We start from the raw sequence: 7,585 nt of genomic DNA on the forward strand, positions 1-7,585 counted from the left end.
TAACTAATCCTATAACCTCAAATGATATATATATACGGCTTTTATTTTACCAATGTAATTCAGAGAATAACACAATATGTGAATTTGTGTGAGTTTTTTTAGTGAACTCACGAACAAGATTTTTTAACAACAGGTTTTTAAACGTTTTTAGTAATTTATTATCCTCCTGTTTCATTTTTTACAATATTCGTATCTAATAACTTTTAATTTTCAAAAGGTAACTTATAATTTGGTTTTTAAACTCACCAATAAACATTTTTTTTTGGAAATCGCTGTGTATAATGTCTTGCATAATATTTAAAATATTTATAATATCTGATATTATAATGGTTATGCCAATTGCCAACTGTTTAAAGTTTTGATTGCAGCAGATCAAACGTTTGCGGAAATATGTTATTTAGTTTGTGAATTTGGAATTAATATCGTGGGTTTCCATTTAAAATGTAAAAGTTGTTACTCTCTCAGCAAACAAGTATAATAATATGACGTATATCGTGCATATTATATTTCAGAGTTTGTCAACAATAAAATAAAACAAATATTCAGGACCGGTATGATAAACGAACCCCCCTTGCGGCTTATAATGTTGCAAAAGTCCCAAAAGTGTGTACAGTAAGTAATTTAATTGACTCATATTAGTTTAAAAAATGTACCTACATTAATATTATACTAATTACTATTTACAATATATAATTTTAAAAATTGTGGGTAAGTGGGTCATATCCTGCAATGAATATGTTAAATTTGACTTCAATAATATATCATTGTATACGAAAAACGATTTTGAGCGGAGACAGTCTGTCTAGTTTATATTATATTATTATTATTGCTATATCAATAAATAATAATAATATAGGTAGGTTGAATTCACTTTTTCAATGACTGCAAAACAGTGCATTTATCTTGAAATTATCAGTTATTTTTTAGCTATACCCTAGTATGAACTGCTTGTGGAAACCCTTTTATTTAATTGCTAAGCTTTAACTATCCAAATTGAACATTTTATTCATTTTTGACTTCAAGATAATTTATAAAGTTTCGTAATTTAGACTATTTTGATCATTATAAAAAAAACATTGTGTCAATGTATCTTTAGTATATCTCTAATATTTTTTGATAGACATAATAACATCTTATGAGGAGAGACCCTTGTACAGAAATTGAAGATTATAGGTCTCCAGACAATTATTTTAATAACAATATTAACATTTTAGAAAATTCCTGTAAGGTTTAGTTTGATATAGCTATACTGCTGTACATTGTACAATATAAATATTTAAATATTTAATAAAAAATGGCATTTTTGTAAAATAAATCTGGTTAAAATTAATATTTTTAATTTTTGATTTTGAAATTAAAGTGTCGTGGTATATAATATTATGTGTTTCTCTATCGTGTCACATATTTATAGAATTCACGAATATGAATCGCAACCAGGCTTATGACGTTTTTATTGCGACAGGCGCTGACTTGACAAATAAACTATACCATACGAGCATACCATTATTATACACATGAATATGATATATATATTATTATGATTATACAACGAGGGAGGACCAAGACGTGCGCAAATTAAACCATCACACGAGGACGACAGATGATGGCGTCGGATATACACTTTACAATATTGTTATTACTATTATTATTATTATAAATCACGAGCAACGCCGTTGGAGTGGCGGAGAGATGAAAGGATTCTGCCGCCGGGCGGCAACGCGTCGGTGGCGGCGACACGATGTCTATATATAATAATATGTTTGTATTATATAAGCCGCCGGCAGAATTGATAATAATATTATCATTATTATTAAACTATATATTATAATATTATTATACAATATATATATGTATAATTTTATATTATTAATTATGTAGCTTAAACTGAGAGATTCGCGCCGACGTCGGAAATATCCAATTATACGCGGACCGACTAAATATTTCCGTTGTGTATATAATATTATGTATAATATCGTTATAATTATTATTAATAATGATAATAATATAATGGTAATAATTATTATTACCGTCGTTATTGTTGCGTGTTCTTGCTACTGGACTAGTTACTGTTATTGTATTGTTACGTATTGTCGATAATTGTCATCTTAATATTAATAAATAATTGGTAATATTCTGTACCACAGCAGTAAATTATAGTGACGCTTTGCAAGTCGCAAAAATCAAATTTCACAGAAAAGACAAAACAAACATATATAGTGTATATAACTTACATGATTTTCTCGTGACATTTTTGCTTTGAGTTTGTTTTTGAAACTATTATTCGCTAAAAATAGATAGGTGCCCTCCACTCACTTTATAACTAAACTAATATCATACTATTATGGAGTAAGGAATTTAGGTTAGGAACTTAGGGATTAATAATATAGTTTTTCGTGTTACTAAAAAATAATATTGTGATAAACAGTTAATTTGGTGGTAAGTCCATCAGTATAGGTACGGACTTGCGATTTTATACTTTAATAATATTACTTTGTATGAATTGTATGACTATAGTATTCTAACACAAACGAAAATTTACTTTCATTAGTCTTTTGATTTATAGGGCGATTTCCCTAGCACCACCGTTTTGGGTTTATGAGGCATATTCTTATATTTTATATTTCACGCCATTACATGCCCCCCCCTCCCCCCGTCCGATATAGTTACGATTGTTGATATTGGGATTTATTGGCTGTACTAATTCCGATAGTGACCAGTGCTTGAAAATTTGACATTTTAGATTTTAATTACAACTTTGCTTATTGATATAAGATTTTCCTGTTATTAATTTAAAAATAATATTATATTTATTTCAACATTTTATAATTTTCAAAGATTTCTTACATTTTTATCGATAGGTATTTCAATCTACTTCAAGCCTTGTTATTTACTGTACAGTGTACATATTTACTATTGTTTGTAGCAATAATAGTTTATTTTTTTGACGTTTCTATTCAAAGTAAATATTAATATTAGTCTGCGGTAAAAAAAAAAAATATCAAAATATGAGTATTTAATAGAGATTCGTCCAAGCCAAGATTAAAAAAAATATAAATGTTACCAAATTATTTTTAAATTACTTATTATAGAATAATTATAGTTTATTTAGTTGTATTAAAATACAATTAGAGCCCGGGAATTTAGCACGCTCGGAGAGTGAGCTTCCCTAATTTGTTTCCTTTAATAATGAATTGATTTTAATAAAATTCTTATTTTTAAAATATTGTTAAGTATATATCGAGCACCGTGTTTTCAAATACGTACTTTGATTTTTTTTATCGAGGAGTTTCCCCATGGCAAAATACAAATGGTTTTTTTTTTTCAAATGAGAATCACTTTACGCTCAACTCCTTATCTCACGGAATACCCGTCGCTTGTGACAATTATTACTATCTAATTATTCATATCATTATTATTCGTATTTGTTGTCTCGTTTATCTGCATTGTTTAATTGGTATATGCCTCACTATGGCAAACATAATATTATACATTAATTATATAGCCGACCATAATTTTCTCTCTCGTGTACGGCTTGTGTTAGGCTGCTTATAATTATTGTAAATTAATATTATAATTTTAGTAGGTAGTCGAACTACTGCCGTGTCTATAAACCACATTGTGATATATAAATATTTTTGTATTGTAATTTTTTTCCATAATACACATAAAAGTTTGAAAACTAATTTAACTCAAAACTGTATGATTTGCAACTAGCGAAAATAATTTAGTGGTATTTTTAATATAGACGTAAAAGTGGGCTGGAGGAAACTTCGTATTCATTCTAAAAGCATTTATTTGGCACTCCCGCACTATTTGTTTTTATCATATTATATCTACTCATGCTAAGAATTGTATTGTATTTATTACGTTATTTTAGATCGATTTGTATAAATCAATAACCGATGGTTAGGAATAGTATTACATTACAAACGTCTTTAGACTTCATACGAAGTCTAAATGCATGACTATTAAAAAAAAATTGTATTTAAAAATTTATAAATTTCAAAAACCAGAATTTGACGCGTCGCCACTTACCTATTAAATAGGATAACAATAGGGGTACCTAGTTCAATGTCAACACATACTTATTGATTGTTTCAAGTACTCAGACTCAAGATCCAAACACCACATACCACAGCAATTAAGTGAAGGCCTTCAGTCCGATCTCAAATCAAACATCAACATAGTCAACTTCTTAAAAGAAATCAAATTATATAACCTAATTTAAGCCTTAATCAAAATGTAAGCCATAAAAAAAAAAAATGTAATTGAATAACTAATGGTCTAGTAGCCGATGTTTTTATGTTCAATAAAAAAAAAAAAAAAATAGGGGTAGGTATACACGCGCTTAAACAGCTTCGCGTATTGCCTGCTTCGGTTATAAATCTTTTTTCCTGGTCTACGATACCATAATATTATTACTTTCGTTATTACGACGTCCTGCACATGAATTGTATAATTGTGCTGCGATATACCTGCGCGATTTGCCGCGGTGTACGCCTCAAATGGCGATGACTACGCTCGACGAGCTTCAACGGAACCGGACGTGGCACAATAATTCATGTTCAATTATAATAATATCGTCATGACATTATTATAATGTGTCGCGGTAATAATATGAGTAACGGAGACGAGGACCGACGTGCGTGTAATATAACGCTGTGTGGTGGAGCCAAAATGTGTATCACATTTTCATTTGTAAGTCGAAAAAAAAAGTTTTTTTCTCCCGTGCCAGCCTGAAAAATCGTGGCAAGATTCTATTCCGAGAAATTAAATTTGTTCTCCAAACGTAAAGTTAAAAATAAACTGAACAAACAGTTTTTTTCTTTTTCACTTGATTAGTATTGCTGTGGTCCACGATTGTATTACTTCCACCTCGGTTGCATCGTTTATTGTACAATAATAACAATTGAAATAAGAAAATCAAAATAAATCATCAACACATAGAAATATAATATTATATACAAGCATACCAGAGTTTCTCAGTTATAATATTATCGGAAAACCACTTTAGGAATTTAAGACATTTTCAGGGCCAAAATTGAATTTTATTCAAAATTTAATGGATGTACACGTTTATCAAAAAAAGTAAAATATACACAAAACAAAAAAATCAAAAAATAAGGTACTGGTTTGTTACCACAATCCATAATAATAAATATACCGCATTAACAATAATAGTAGGTACCAAATATTAATAAGCTATAATAATAGATAGCACAATTACCATGGCTAAGTCACCTACCATAGGTATTTATTATATAAAATCTTAGAATTTTGAGAACCACGGAAATCCTAAACATTGTTAATTAATATCTATATACACTTTTTTTTAAAATTATTTTATAATTATTATTATTTCTATTATTGTCACTTATTATATACAATGTCCCGAGACGATTTACCTATTGCGATATCTCCTGAGATAATAAATATATCATAAATCTGTTTTTTTATTAAACTTGCTATGAAAAGCTCTACGCATATTTTATTTTTCAATTTAATTTAATTTTTTTGTAAAAAAGTATTTAAAAAAAAAAAATTTTATTTTTTTATTTTTGAAGCAATTGAAGATAACCATTTTATAGAGTTTATTTTTGCAAACATTTTGAATTTTCAAAATTTTATTTTAATTAATCTCATGATTTTTAATCATTTTTTTAGTTTATAGGCCAAAAACTGGTTTTTTTCTGGGCGGCCGCGGTGAGTCCCCCTCTACGGCTAATGGATATAATATCATCACTGGACATCCTGTATACTTATATTATGTATAAAATTTTAAAAAAAATGATAATCATCACTTATATAATATTTGTTATTATTATTAGGTATTCTGGACGTTTTTTCTGATATATTTATTATTATGGATGACGGGGAGATTACAAACCCGTCTATAAACTTTTCACTCACCCGAGCAGGACTATAAAAAAATCATAACAGTGCCAAAAATAAAATAAAAACTATAATAAACCTCTTTTCTAAATTCTCTGTCAGAAAAAAATTTCCTTCAATGGCCGTATAAAGTGTTGCTCCGCGTGCCACAATTTGGTCACCTCCGTTATTTACCATGATACGTGTTGGACAGAGAATACATAAAAAATAAAAAATTATATGTTTATATTAATTTTATTTATAAATGGTAAGTAATAGTGGAACCACGTTACCTTTATAGATGGCACTGTATGCATCTGTCCATCCGAGCTAACACTGTCGATCTAAAAACGCACGAATAATGGGTACAGACTACAGGTATAAAACTAAAATAAACTAAAATAACTCGTTTTAAGAATAGTAAACTGTTATAGACTTTAGCTGTACATATTTAAAACCAAGGAATATGTTGGACATGATTTCCTAACTTCTAATATAAAATAATTATCGTGCAAAACGATATTAATGTTTATAAGACCAGGTAAAATATATTATATAAGTATGATGTAGATTTGACGTGCAACAGACGAAAAAAGTAGATATTATGTCTGAAACGTTTTTCGAGACTTGGTACTTACAGAAACGAAAGTTTTTGTTTTTATATCACGTGATTAATTTCTTCTATTAAGTAAGTACTTTCCTTAGTTGCTTTACTGTTTGTGAAGCTTTTAATTTTTTTCATTATTATACTCCTTTAGGCTTTCCGGTAAAAGTTTATTCCGAAACATAATTATTAATAATATATTATCGTAATTATTATTACTAATCACGTTAAGATCAGCTTACCACTGCAGAGTTAAAATATTTATAAATTCGCGGTTTTCTAATGCAGAGGTTGTATGGTGTGAACGCAGAGTGCGAATGGCGTGGCCTACCATTTGTATCACTGACATACAGAATAGCCTCACATTATTTTTTTTTCAAAATTACATTATCTGTCTCATAAATAATTGTACATGGATTAGGGGCTAATAAAGTACAAGCGAGTATAGCTACTATGTGCAAGGAGGGTTTTCTTTTAAAATATAAAACTTATTATACTATTATATTAACTTATAATTTTTTTTTTTTTTATTATCAGTTATTAAATGAAAACAACAATTATCATGAATTGATACCCGGGTTAGAATTAGAAAATTATATAACGGTCATACTTTTGTAGGTATCTGAACAGGTACGGAACAAATCAATGTGTTCAATAATAAATATTACCAACCAAATTTGGACATATTATTACATAGCTTGTAATAAAAATAGCCGTAGGTGCCCGTATTATAATACATAATAAAATTACTCAATAATCTGTACCACTCAAATAAACCGTTCATTTGTTGAACTAACTCAGTATAGTTATTAACCACAACTGAAAATGTGAAAAATATGAATACTGAAGGATATTCACCACTTGTTGATAGTGGACCTGTTGATATTTCAATATCTAAATAATATGTGTATCTGTTTGACCACTTAATTAATTTAAACCTGCACTTTGACCCACATCAAGCCCGATGGCTTTTCATATTTACCCATCTAATATATAATATATTAATTAATACACATGCATGTACTATTTGGCATGGCGGATCCAGAAATTTATCAAGGGGGGGGGGGAGTAATTAAAATGTATCCAACAGATACTATTCATACTTAATAA

The sequence above is a fragment of the Acyrthosiphon pisum genome, chromosome X (assembly GCF_005508785.2).
Source record: "Acyrthosiphon pisum isolate AL4f chromosome X, pea_aphid_22Mar2018_4r6ur, whole genome shotgun sequence".
NCBI lineage: Eukaryota > Metazoa > Arthropoda > Insecta > Hemiptera > Aphididae > Acyrthosiphon > Acyrthosiphon pisum.